Here is a 15,306-nt window from a genome sequence, read left to right as displayed (position 1 = left end):
ACACTTATTGAAAGTTTAATATTGGCAAACAAAGAAACAAATGCTAGGGAGGTGATAAAAACAAATGCTAAGGAGGTGATAAAAATAAATGCTAGGGAGATGATAAAAAATTTAGGATAAGCAGTTATAATTGGTTGAAATACGTCGTTCTGTACCATTTTATATTTTGTCAAAAATAGTATGACGTAGTAAAAGTGTAACAGTCGTGTAAAAATTTCAGTACGATATCTTCAGCAATTGTTGATATAATAGATCATAAATGAGCAAATTTAACTTTGGCAGTATAGAGTAAATTCAATCTTTCTTGACCCTTAAATTGGCAAAGCTTCATTTCTCACGCTAGTTTATTAAACCTTGTCGGACCGTAAAGAAAACAACTATCGCAATGTCTGTATTTTATACTCGTATTTGCACAATATTATAGTAATGTGAAATTTTAATTTTCCTACCGATTTTTTTTCTATTCTATTAAAATTATAGCACATAGCCTATTAATCTGTTGTATCCTATAGATTATTTTGTAATTTTAAGGGTTAAAATATGGGTACAGAAAGAATGTCCTGTCTTTGGCAAAGTAGCTACAATATTACTAAGTTTTCAATGGACTTTACAGAGCTGGCAGATGAAGTAGAAGAAGTTGAAACTACCAAACCGGCGTTACTTACCCATGTCACATTCTGTACAAAGTCAAGCTACACAAAACCGCCCCCGATACAAGGGATGAAGTTATCGGCGGTAAAAGGCAGGGGGCGGAAGTGTTCAGAAAGTTGCGCGCTGAACCTGTAGGAGTAACTCGATTTCGGAGTGCCTCCCAGCAGCTTAACTCTCTTCCGCTGCTGGCTTGCTTAATGTATTCTGAAAAGTTTCAGTCTTCTCGCGTCGCCTTGCTAACACGGACCGACGTGTCATTGCTGCGATGTGCGAAATTGTGTAATCACTACACACCAACTTCCAATAAGTCAGCGAAGCGAAGGCGGCGTGTAACGAGATACGCGTGGGGGCGAGTTACTTCCCAAATAGGTTTATTCTGCCAGATTTCCAAGGCCTGGACAAACGTGTTAGTTTTAATATACAGGGTGCCTGACTCAAGCCGTCCGTAAATTGTTTTAGGCATCACGCACATCACGAGTAGGGGTAGTCACTTTTCGTCGTTGAAATTCTCTCAGCGCTTGTATTTTAGTTATAATTATTACTGAAAACAGCTAAAATCTATACTAATAATAAATCTGTAACGGAAAATTTTCTGGTAATTTTCGCTTTTCCAAAAATAATTGGTGTTAACATGTATAATTATTCATCCCGAGACCGATAATCGCTTTTTTGAAATTTTTGTTTGTATTTCTGTCTGTCTGTATTCATAGATTTCAAAAAGGCATATGCCTCGTTTAAGAGAGAAGTTTTATATGATATTCTTATTAAATTTGGTATTCCCAAGGAACTAGTTCGATTAATTAGTGAAACGTATAGCAGAGTTCGTATAGGTCAGTTTCTGTCAGATGCGTTTCCAATTCACTGTGGGATAAAGCAAGGAGATGCACTATCACCTTTACTTTTTAACTTTGCTCTAGAATATGCCATTAGGAAAGTCCAGGATAACAGAGAGGATTTGGAATTGAACGGGTTACATCAGCTGCTTTCTATGCTGATGACGTGAATATGTTAGGAGAAAATCCACAAACAATTAGGGAAAACATGGAAATTTTACTGGAAGCAAGTAAAGAGATAGGTTTGGAAGTGAATCCCGAAAAGATAAAGTATATGATTATGTCTCGTGACGAGAATATTGTACGAAATGGAAATATAAAAATTGGAGATTTATCTTTTGAAGAGGTGGAGAAGTTCAAATATCTTGTAGCAACAGTAACAAATATAAATGATACTCGGGAGAAAATTAAACTCAGAATAAATATGGGAAATGCGTGTTACTATTCCGTTGAGAAGCTTTTATCATCCAGTTTGCTGTCAAAATATCTGAAAGTTAGAATTTATAAAACAGTTATATTACCGGTTGTTCTTTATGGTTGTGAAACTTGGACTCTTACTTTGAGAGAGGAACATAGGTTAAGGGTGTTTGAGAATAAGGTGCTTAGGAAAATATTTGGGGCTAAGAGGGATGGGGTTACAGGAGAATGGAGAAAGTTACACAACGCAGAACTGCACGCATTGTATTCTTCACCTGACATAATTAGGAATATTAAATCCAGACGTATGGGTGAGTCGTATTTCGTGTAATGAGAAGGTAGAAATTGTTATGATATCTTCAATTTAAAAGAAGTTTCGAAGGATGTTCGTCGTGTAAGAAAGTGAAAACGGTTGCTTCGCTTACTATGTTGTGACGTTCATGTGTCGTTCAGAATACGTGACAGCTCGTTGTTGAATAATGATTTAAAGGGGGGGGGTGTAATTGTTGAGCCAATCACTTCGCACTGTCATCAAACGTAGAAAGTACAAGTTGGATTGGCACACTTCGGGAACTTCCACTTCTGTTTTGTGCTCTAATTAATACATTGCTTTTAATTTATTACATCTAACTTACTTACACATGTACAAATCAAGCAGCTCTTGAGAAATGACGACTGCCAGAAGGTTAATACAAAATTTCTCACGTGCGTCTTGACGTTTCTGAACAAATTAGGTCCTTTACTCTACTTTCTCCTGATCTTGCCTTCCTGCTACTCATCTCTTATTTTCCTCATCTTTTCCTCTTCCCGCTCATATCTTCTTCCTTTACTCTTCTTCCTCCTGAGCTTCTCTTCCTGCTACTCATCTCTTCTTTTCCTCATCCTGCTCATCTCTTATTTTCCTCATATTTTTATCTTCCTTCTCATATTTTACCTAAGTATCCTATCACGAAATGCGGTCTCATAGAATACTGGTTCGGTAGTTTTAGTATAAGACTAACATCGGGTACTCTACAATAGAAATCGTCGTAGAATTGCTATCAATGATCAGAAAAGAAACTTGAATGCATGTATAAGAATCGAAATATTTTTATTTTAATTAAGGATTACAGAATCGTATAAAAATCAACTAAATATCTTTCTAGGATACTGAAATAGGGCTGTAAACTGGTTATGAGTATTCTATGTAATTTTTCAATAAGTTTCATAACAGAAAAAAATGTTATATAATCCACAGTTTGGAAGATAGATTGGGTTTGCAGTAAAATCTGCACTTTTCACAGGCATTTGGTTTCTGTATAAATGTAAAGGAGTTTCACATAAGCATAAGGACTGTAACGCCAGGTACTTGACTTTCGTCATTCACCCATATGAAGCCAGTTATGTAAACCAATTTACCGACAGAATCGTTGCTCAGGGTGCGCTACAGGAGGCTGGTCTACGCTACATCCTCAATGAGGGCCTCGGATGAAATGATGATGAAGATTTGCTGGAGTGCCGTAGAGGGAACTGGAGCTCTCAGAGAAAACCCTTGTATTACGTGGACCATAGGCTTTCCTAGCACAATTTATAAATCGGGGGCACACTGGGGATCGAACCCAGGTCTATAGGATTTTAAGTCCAACGCTCCAGTCACTAGACTATCATAGCAGCTTTTCAAAAAAAAAAAAAAAAAAAAAACTTCTTCAAGTTGCAGGTCGGCTACATTTAAATGAGTGCGTCCTGTGATTCGCTCTTGATAACGTTATGAATTTCCTAAGGCTCGATAAATACTTAATATAATAGCCCGCCATTTTGGCTCTTTCGTTGGCGTTCGCAGAAAGCACACGAGGACGTTATTGGCGCTCAGTTGTTTGCTGAATTACAGTGAATTTGATTTATTATCATAGGAGCTATGACATGATAATGTTTAACGGTGCGGCAAATAGATTCCTCGTCTGGTAGCTCGGCAACGAAACAACAAAAATGGCGAACGATACTACCTACCTAGACTTTATAGAGCTTTCACTTCCTAAGGCGTAAGTCACGCCGGGGATAAAAGCGTCGCGACTATGGTGAATGTATTAAATAGTCTCCTTAAAGACAAATTTCCACGCTCAGGACGAGAATCAAACCCGGGATCTAATAATTTAATGTCAGGAATACTACCAGTAGACCACAAAGCTGCATGTTACTGAATCTGATTATGATATCGTCTTTTTTAAGAATAGCATTTGTAGGTAAAATCGCCTGTTGTATTATGCAACTTGTAGAACCTTGATGTGTGTAAGGTTGCAATATATTATTACTAGGAAAACTATCGTATTCCACCACAACTTTGTAGCTAACACTGTAGTCTCGACTTAATGTCAACCTTGTAATTTATAATCCTGTCGCAGGGTTTAGCCTACTTTTTATCCTCCACAGCTTCCTGCGTTTCTTTCCAGGCAGAGAGGAAGCTCTCAGCTTCTGTCGCTCTTCGATTTTTACGTCTCGTAACCTGGCAACGTGGACGGACCCGCTGCTCTTCATGATGTTCCCGGGATCGTAAATTCGTTTCCATTATTTACCCCCCATTAATTCCCCCCTTTCTTCGTCTGTCTTCATTTTTTTTCGCTTCTTCCTGCTGTTCTTTATTTTTCCTAACTGAACTTTATTTCTGTCGCTCTTTCATCAATTTCAATGCTGTTTTATCTTCCACTCGCAATTTATTTTGTCCAAATAGTTCTTCCTGCCCATTATTCGAGTACAAGTCATTACCAGTCGCTTCTTTTTCAGTGTTCTCTAGCGCCCTTTGAATTTCTTATTAAGGAGAACATTTTATGCTTTAAAAATCCATTTTTGATATTTGATATACGATATCAGAACCATTTGAGGTATCATATTTATCTGCGTGTCTTTATTTCTAGTCTAATTTGTCTTCTTTACGGCAATTTTTACTAAACTATTGGACGAATTTTGTTCATATTCAGTATCTACGAGTCAATTTATCAGGGAATGATGTACATGAAATATAATAATTTTAGTACTAGTCTGTCTGTGTACAGCGATTTCTACTAAACTATTGGACGGATTTTGTTCATATTCAGTATCTACGAGTCAATTTATCAGGGAATGATGTACATGAAATATAATAATTTTAGTACTAGTCTGTCTGTGTACAGCGATTTCTACTAAACTATTGGACGGATTTTGTTCATATTCAGTATCTACGAGTCAATTTATCAGGGAATGATGTACATGAAATATAATAATTTTAGTACTAGTCTGTCTGTGTACAGCGATTTCTACTAAACTATTGGACGGATTTTGTTCATATTCAGTATCTACGACTCAATTTATCAGGGAATGTTGTACATGAAATATAATAATTTTAGTACTAGTCTGTCTGTGTACAGCGATTTCTACTAAACTATTGGACGGATTTTGTTCATATTCAGTATCTACGAGTCAATTTATCAGGGAATGATGTACATGAAATATAATAATTTTAGTACTAGTCTGTCTGTGTACAGCGATTTCTACTAAACTATTGGACGGATTTTGTTCATATTCAGTATCTACGAGTCAATTTATCAGAGAATGATGTACATGAAATATAATAATTTTAGTACTAGTCTGTCTGTGTACAGCGATTTCTACTAAACTATTGGACGGATTTTGTTCATATTCAGTATCTACGAGTCAATTTATCGGGGAATGATGTACATTAAATATAATAATTTTAGTACTAGTCTGTCTGTGTACAGCGATTTCTACTAAACTATTGGACGGATTTTGTTCATATTCAGTATCTACGAGTCAATTTATCAGGGAATGATGTACATGAAATATAATAATTTTAGTACTAGTCTGTCTGTGTACAGCGATTTCTACTAAACTATTGGACGGATTTTGTTCATATTCAGTAGCTACGAGTCAATTTATCAGGGAATGATGTACATGAAATATAATAATTTTAGTACTAGTCTGTCTGTGTACAGCGATTTCTACTAAACTATTGGACGGATTTTGTTCATATTCAGTAGCTACGAGTCAATTTATCGGGGAATGATGTAGGTACATGAAATATAATAATTTTAGTACTAGTCTGTCTGTGTACAGCGATTTCTACTAAACTATTGGACGGATTTTGTTCATATTCAGTAGCTACGAGTCAATTTATCAGGGAATGATGTACATGAAATATAATAATTTTAGTACTAGTCTGTCTGTGTACAGCGATTTCTACTAAACTATTGGACGGATTTTGTTCATATTCAGTATCTACGAGTCAATTTATCAGGGAATGATGTACATGAAATATAATAATTTTAGTACTAGTCTGTGTACAGCGATTTCTACTAAACTATTGGACGGATTTTGTTCATATTCAATATTTACGAAATAGGCAGCTTATAGATACTTTATTTAAGTTCTAAGCTCTAGTAAAGTCAGTGTACCTTGTTCGTGAGGCATTTTCATATCAACCCTAGCTTATCCTTGTCTTTTTAGATTCTATGGTTGGTCGCTGATATTTTGAATATGAACGCTCAATACGACAATGAATGCAATGACACATCTTCGTGTGGAATAGCTTTCGCTAACTGAAAGCCGTGGGTCGAGGCCCGGGCGAGCTGGCCTTGGCTACAGAAATACATCCGGCTGGATCTCGGTATCGATCGTCTTCACCGCGCCCTCGGTGAAACTGCTGACCGTGAAATTGTGAAATCGTGCCTAAGCAAGTATCACTGCGGGGCTCCTCCTGTGTCTCTGTACTGGGTTTCACATCAAAGCACACAACCGGTGACACGTGATGTGAACCAGCATACTTCGAGAAAACTTGTCTACAAACCTTTTTTCCACAGAACAATATCGAGGAGGGCGGTGGTGGTAGTCTTTTGAAAGATATTCCGTTTTGCCGTATGAGGATACAAGGAGAATGCAAGTAGTTGAAGTGGAATAGAAAGAGAGCAATGGAAGACAAGAGCAAGGTAAGGAAAACAAGGAGAATATACGGAACAAAGGTAATACAATGAGAACAAGGGGATTATGAGTAGAATAAGGGAAATATATGGAAAACGAGGGAAACATAGGAATAAAAAGGGATATATAAGGAGAACAAGAAAAATATAAGGTGAACGAGGGAAAGGCAAGGAGAACAAAAGGAAGAAGAGGAGAATGCAAAGAGAACAAAGAGAAGAATAGCAAGGCAAGAAAACAAGTGAATTGTAAGGAGAACTAGAGGTATATGAGAAGATCATGGAGGATGCAAGAGGAACAAAGAGAACAAGGGGAATTGAAGGAGAACAAGGGAAACACAAAACGTACAAGAGGAATAAAAGGATAGCAAGGTAAATACAAGGAAAACAAGGAAAATAGAAGAAAAACAAGGGCAATACAAGAATAACAAGGTCAATGTAAGGAGAATAAGGAAATACAAGAAGAACAAGGGGTAGAGAAGGGAAATACAAGGAGAATAAGGGGTAGAGAAGGAAAATACAAGGACAGGAAAGGAAATACAAGGAGAATAATGGGTAGAGAAGGAAAATACAAGGAGAGGAAAGGAAATGCAAGGAGAATAAGGGGTAGAGAATGAAAATACAAGGAGAGAAAAGGAAATACAAGGAGAATAAGGGGTAGAGAAGGAAAATACAAGGAGAGGAAAGGAAATACAAGGAGAATAAGGGGTAGAGAAGGAAAATACAAGGAGAGGAAAGGAAATACAAGGAGAATAAGAGGTAGAGAAGGAAAATACAAGGAGAGGAAAGGAAATACAAGGAGAATAAGGGGTAGAGAATGAAAATACAAGGAGAGAAAAGGAAATACAAGGAGAATAAGGGGTAGAGAAGGAAAATACAAGGAGAGGAAAGGAAATACAAGGAGAATAAGGGGTAGAGAAGGAAAATACAAGGAGAGGAAAGGAAATACAAGGAGAATAAGGGGTAGAGAAGGAAAATACAAGGAGAGGAAAGGAAATACAAGGACAATAAGGGGTAGAGAAGGAAAATACAAGGACAGGAAAGGAAATAGAAGGAGAATAAGGGGTAGAGAAGGAAAATACAAGGAGAGGAAAGGAAATACAAGGAGAATAAGGGGTAGAGAAGGAAAATACGAGGAGAGGAAAGGAAATACAAGGAGAATAAGGGGTAGAGAAGGAAAATACAAGGAGAGGAAAGGAAATACAAGGAGAATAAGGGGTAGAGAAGGAAAATACAAGGACAGGAAAGGAAATAGAAGGAGAATAAGGGGTAGAGAAGGAAAATACAAGGAGAGAAAAGGAAATACAAAGAGATAAAGGGGTAGAGAAGGAAAATACAAGGAGAGGAAAGGAAATACAAGGGGAATAAGGGGTAGAGAAGGAAAATACAAGGACAGGAAAGGAAATACAAAGAGAATAATGGGTAGAGAAGGAAAATATAAGGAGAGGAAAGGAAATGCAAGGAGAATAAGGGGTAGAGAACGAAAATACAAGGAGAGGAAAGGAAATACAAGGAGAATAAGGGGTAGAGAAGGAAAATACAAGGACAGGAAAGGAAATACAAAGATAATAATGGGTAGAGAAGGAAAATACAAGGAGAGGAAAGGAAATACAAGGAGAATAAGGGGTAGAGAACGAAAATACAAGGAGAGGAAAGGAAATACAAAGAGAATAAGGGGTAGAGAAGGAAAATACAAGGAGAGGAAAGGAAATACAAGGACAATAAGGGGTAGAGAAGGAAAATACAACGACAGGAAAGGAAATAAAAAGAGAATAACGGGTAGAGAAGGAAAATACAAGGAGAGGAAAGGAAATACAATGAGAATAAGGGGTAGAGAAGGAAAATACAAGGACAGAGAAGGAAAATACAAGGACAGGAAAGGAAATACAAGGAGAATAAGGGGAGATAAAGGAAGTATAAGGAGAACAAGGGGATACAAGTAAGCAAGGGAAATACAAGGAAAACTAGGGAACACCAAGTTAAGAAGGGGAAAATTGAACTTGATTAGGCCTATTATTATTATTATTATTATTATTATTATTATTATTATTATTATTATTATTATTATTATTATTTTCCCCCTGTCATAAAGGTTGACCATGTTATATATCCTCGCCTACCTGTAGTCTTGATCTATATCATGTTTCTTTATCGTTTTCTGAAGCTCCTCAATTCCTCTGACGAGCATAGTATATTATGGGAGTCATAAAGTGTTCTCTTATGCACTTATATCCCGTCCCGGACGTGATCTAGTACAGCCCCACTCCCTGCAAGTTGTGAGTTTGAAGCTCTATGACGTAAGAGCGTTCCTTAATTTGCAGTTAAGAGGGAAGTGGGATGTAACCAAACAGTGTTGGGGTTTATGACGGCCAGAAAGTCGAGCCCGTGTGTTAACGCTGCCTATTTGCCTGTCGACACGATATACAGCCATGCGGGGGTTCTAATTCCACGGCATGTTGTGACCATCTTAACAGTCTTCAGATTACTGGGCAGTGGGTTCCAGTCTTATCCATGGCATGCATGTTGGTTTGTTGGCATGACTTCTGTTCTCTTACAATACAACCTTTCACGTCAAATCGAAATGTTTCAAAAACGTCAGTATGGAACATTTACTACGCTTAGTTTCGATGTTAGATAGATAGATAGATAGATAGATAGATAGATAGATAGATAGATAGATAGATAGATAGATAGATAGATGGATGGATGGATGGATGGATGGATGGATGGATGGATGGATGGATGGATGGATGGATGGATGGATGGATGGATGGATGGATGGATGGATGGATGGATGGATGGATGGATGGATGGATGGATGGATGGATGGATGGATGGATGGATGGATGGATGGATGGATGGATGGATGGATGGATGGATGGATGGATGGATGGATGGATTTATTCGTTCCATAATATTCTTACATTTGCTTTATAGCATAGAATAAAGAACACGTCCAGTTCTTACGTGTAACATAAAATGCAAATATGAAATATGTACAGAATTAATACCTTAATAACAATACCGGTGTGTATATATATATATATATATATATATATATATATATATATATATATATATATATATATAATTTTAATGTACCGAAGTACATATGATATTTTAATGCATGTATTCTGCGTCATCATACGATGAAAGAGTAATGGAACGGAGAAAAATTCCCTCCGGCGCCGGATTTGAACCCGGGTTTTCAGCTCTACGTGCTGATGCTTTATCCACTAAGCCACACCGGATACCCACCCCGGCGCCGGGCAGAATCGTCTCAGATTAAGTTCCAACTCTTGGGTTCCCTCTAGTGGCCGCCCTCTGCACTACGTCATAGATGTCTATGAACGTAGGACTGGAGTCCACACATGTGCTGAGGTGCACTCGTTATGACTAGTTGGTCGGGATCCGACGGAATATGATATGCGAAAGACGGCGCTTATTCCGTCGGATCCCGACCAACTAATCACTCATAACGAGTGCACTTCAGCACATGTGTGGACTTCAGTCCTACGTTCATAGACGTCTATGACGTAGTGCAGAGGGCGGCCACTAGAGGGAACCCAAGAGTTGGACTTAATCTGAGACGATTCTGTCCGGCGCCGGGGTGGGTATCCGGTGTGGCTTAGTGGATAAAGCATCAGCACGTAGAGCTGAAAACCCGGGTTCAAATCCCGGCGCCGGAGGGAATTTTTCTCCGTTCCATTACTCTTTAATCGTATTAATAACAATAATATTAATTTTTATACATCTACCATTTAATAGTATTAAAATATGTACACAGTACTGTGAAATGTCAAGAATTCATCTACGGAATAGAAAATGTGAGATAGTAAGTATTTTTTTTTTTAGTTTTACCTTAAATAATGCAGGGTTTTGGCTATGATTCTTAATGTCTTCAGGAAGACTATTGAACATTTTTATCGCCATGTAACGTACTCTCCTTGATATCATGATAAATTTCATGATGGCGTATGAAAATCATTCTTTCGGCGGGTATTTATACTATGTATGGCATCCCACCTGCGTCTCGGCCTCCCCAATGGTCTATTTCCCTCCGGTCTCCCAACTAACACTCCATATGCATTTCTGGATTCGCCCATACGAGCTACATGCCCTGCCCATTAATTTCAGAATATAGAATTTACTAATAGTAACTCGTTGCTCTACTCGCTTGGCTATTGATAGTCTTTCTCTTAATTCTCCAATTACCAAATAATAATGGTCAGAATTACAGTCTGCCTCCCTGAAAGTTCGAATGTCTACTAGCCTATACTAGTATGTCTCTGTTTATTTATCAAGATGTGATCTATTTGGTTGTGTGTCAATCCATTTGGAGAAGTCCACGCATAATTATGTATATCCTTATGGGGGAATGTTGTACTCTTGACAATTAAATTTTTTGATGTCGCAAAGTTGACTAACCTAACTCCATTATCATTACTAATTACGTGTAGGCTCTCTTTTCCAATAGTGGTTTAAAAATATCCTTCCATCCTACTTTAGTGTTGAAATCCTCCAATAAAATTTTCATGTGATCAAAGTATGTTCCAATTCCTCAAAGAAAAGCTATCCTTTATATCGTCGTCTTTCTCTTCTTTAGGGGCGTGAGCATTTATAACTACGATGAAGAACAGTAATTTAGATAAATAAATTCGTTTACACAAAATTTTGCTTCATTTCGCGAGTTTGAGCATACTGCGATATTTTTACTTGGAAGCACTTAAAATATATAATTGTTGCTGAAAACCCGTATTTCGGGAATCCGTGGTATGTAAAAGCTAGATATCTCTAGTAGGGGAACATGGGGCAGGACGGGGTAGTTAATGTTTGAATGTTTTTATTTGGTATCAAATATTGTAAGTGTGTGGGTTATGTGACATATATGCTTTTATTACACTGTAAACAAGTAAAAAAATATGCACTTCGAGTGAAATCTGGTCATTATAACCTTAAAATAAATTAGTTTTTCGAAATGTGTGTTTTTCTCCGTTCTACCCCACGTATGGGGCAAAATGGGATATCTATTTTTTTTTAATAATTAAATGGGAAAAGTGACAAAAATTATATACTGAAAGTGTAAATACTACAACATTTTACAAGTTTACTTGAGAAAAAGTCATTCGCAAAATAAGCAAATGTGCGTGGCATCCTCGTCTTCACTGTCTACTCCAGTGCAACAATTGTGAGCCCATTTCAGACATGATACGCATCTAATCCAACCTTCTTCTGACAAACAACAGAACCAACAACCCATTACGGGAGGTGAAATTTAATTAAATATGAGGTGGGGCAGGACGTACTGCCCTGTTATGCCCCACCCCGTTTTGCCCCATAGTCACAATTTCTAAGTTGTGAGGTATTGGCAGGAAAAATAACGCACGAAATTTAAGAAAGTTTCGGAATTAAAAGCCAGGTAATCACTCTATAATATGACATTAAAATAGATTATCTAAATAAATCTCATTTCTACTTACGAATGACAAGAGAACACTTTAAAGTTGCGAATGAATGATACAATATGATGCAGCAACCGAATAACATACAACAGATGCAAGAAATGGCAGTAAGTGTTGTGTGATGATTAGACTTCGTTGAATTGCCACACGCAGCATGCAATCAGATTGCCGATGTACGGTGGTATAGAAGAAGTGAGCGACCTCCCGGTCTCGTAGTATAAGCAGTTCATGTTAAGAGTTGTGACCAGTCCAAATAGATAGAGCAGCTACAGCTAATGTATACCTATGTAAGCACTTGTTTTTGCATTACTGTGGTTGGAATAGTCAAAGATTAATATTTGTTCAGTGCAGACAAGAATTCAATCAAACATACTACAATGAGTGTGTTGCTGTTCCAAACAATTGCCCCAGGAATACCCTTACCCCCGCAGCCAGTCTTGACCCGTTAGGGAACGTGGTTGGCTGCTGTTAATTATTATGCAGAACATTACGGCAAAATAATGGAGGTAATTGATGCATTGGATAGCACAGACAGTTCCGCTGTTGCAGCTGTAAAATCATTGCCTTCTGAACAGCTATTGGAAGATGGTCTGTTCTTTGATTCTAATTTTAAAATCGTGTCCAAAAGCATCATCCTGTTAGAATCGTCTAAACTGCAACTCTCAGAAGCCCTTAATATAGTGGATAAAGTATTACAAACAGTTATCCAAAATAACAATTTACTAATTTCAGAGAAAGTGAAATGTAAGTTGAGAAACATTATTGTTAAAAATTCTGCCTATTCACAACATCGTATTATAAATTACGTACTATCAGGTCACGACAAGACGTCTGAAGTTGATGTACTAAAAAGTAGTGACTTTCCGTTCTTCGAATATGCACCCATTACATCGTGTGATGTTGAACGTATATTTTCGCAATATAAAAACTGTTTGAGTGGCCATCGGAGGAGGTTCACTTTGCAGTCGCTCAAAATGTACGTAACTCATCACTCCAATGCACATATTCAAGGATGATGTGAGTATCTTACATTAAATTTTAAGAGTTAATATATCTCATTATGAAATAATTGTGTATTTACATGTTTAGACATTTCCTACTTCAATGATCATTCATTATATTTCTTGAATGCAGGATACAGGTTTTATTGTAACCGCAGTCTACTGCTCAGTGTTTACATTAGAGGCATACTCTATCCTTTGCACGCCCCCTTCTCATACAGTCTATACTGCGTGCGCAGTAAACCTTGCGATTCTCGTGGCAATTCCACGAAGTCTAGTGATGATATATTTACATGAGTTGAAGTTCTAAAAAAAATTCGGTAGATTGCTCTACTTGTTGGGAAGATAGAGGCTATACCCCGTCCTGCCCCATATTCCCCTAATCACATAAATGACTTGTGTACCCTTCTGCCTCTACTAAGCGGCTCCAGAGTTCGAATTTTCGTCATCGTTTAAAGGGAGAGTGTACAATGCTCATGTCAGATTTTCCAGACAGATGACAGGCGATGAAGAGGAATGCCGCTCGCAATTGTTGGTCCGGGAAACTTCTCGAAGGAAATATAAGCGACAACGCCTTCGGTATGTGGGTTAGGAATGAATACCGTGATGGACTGCAGACGCGATGCATGACCAGCCGTCCGAGCGATCCTCGTTTCATTTCGTAACAATGGATGTCAGCTAGATAGGCAAATCAAACTTACCGGAAGATGTAAGGCGTTGTAATAACGTCAGATTCGCGTTTCGAGGGCGTAAATGTCGGGTGTCTGAACAGGAGTTCCTCAATATGCGGCTCGCGACTCGATACTGACCTACAAAAAAATTGTGAAGAGCAAAGAGCGGCGTCTCCAGGACCCTATTCCACAGAAATATAGTACAATACAGTACAGATTACAAGTGAAGTAATCATGGATCAGTCTGCGTATACAGGGTGGACCGAAAGTAATGTCATTATTCATTCATTCATTCATTCATTCATTCATTCATTTTATTCCATAGATCTTACATGAGCAATGAAGCTTTAAGATGTGGAACATGTCAACATTTTACAATATTACAATTACAATTTTTACAGATTTTTATAGTTTTACAATTTAGTAATTTTCTACAATTTTTACAATTTTGTACAATTTTTTTTACATTTTGGCGAGATGTAGTGAGATGAGATGAGGTCCGAGGATTCGCCAAAATATTACCCGGCATTTGCCTTTTCGGTGGGGGAAACCTCGGAAAAACCCAACCAGGTAATCAAATCAAAGGGGGTAATCAAATCAAAGTGGTTGATGCCAAGGACTCGCCATAGACCATCCGGCTTCAGTCCCACGGCTGGGGAAAACCTCCGAAGAAACCAAGGTCCAAAGGGGGATCCAACCCAAGCCCGAACGCAGCTCCGGATCAGCAGCCCAGCGAGTCTGCCGACTGAGCTACATCGATGGCTCTACTAAAAGTATACAATACATAGCCAATCAGATTATTAAATTTACAAACGCAAACGATCATTCATAAGTTGAGCTATATTATAATACAAAACAATTTAATTAAATTTAAGGCATAAACAATTCAACCAGTTGTGATATACAGAAATTGATAATGCGTATCATGCAAACTACTTCAAATTACAAACACAAACAATTTATCAGTAGAGCTATATTCAATTTAAAGCATATACAATTCATCGGCCAAAACTATACAAATATATACAATACAAAGTAGCATACTTTCATTAAGCTATACAAATTTGTGCAACTAATATCAAGTAGATTAATTCAATTTATAATCATAAACAATTCATCAGTTGAGCTATACATATTACCATTCAATTTACAGTAGGTCTATATACAATTCATCAGTAGAGCTACACAGACTAGGATTATTCTTTGAGATATTTCAAACAAAAAACTTACCTGTAAATATAGTTTTACTCGTTTTTCTTCCCTTTCGAGATAAAAATTGTTTTATATTAAACATTTCATAGTGTACTTAAAAGCCATAATGGATATCCGGT

The 15,306-nt window shown here is 37.5% G+C and overlaps 1 protein-coding gene across 2 annotated transcripts in view; it reads left to right on the top strand.

Moving 5' to 3' along the window:
* The window catches only part of LOC138714401 (uncharacterized), a 513,148-nt gene that overhangs the window by 433,284 nt on the left and 64,558 nt on the right, over positions 1–15,306 (top strand). The gene's annotated exons all lie outside the window — the stretch shown is intronic.

This window comes from Periplaneta americana, chromosome 2 (genome assembly GCF_040183065.1).
Source record: "Periplaneta americana isolate PAMFEO1 chromosome 2, P.americana_PAMFEO1_priV1, whole genome shotgun sequence".
NCBI classification, from domain to species: Eukaryota; Metazoa; Arthropoda; class Insecta; order Blattodea; family Blattidae; genus Periplaneta; species Periplaneta americana.
Note: the sequence above shows the minus strand (reverse complement) of the source record. Positions and strands in the feature narration are given on the sequence as shown.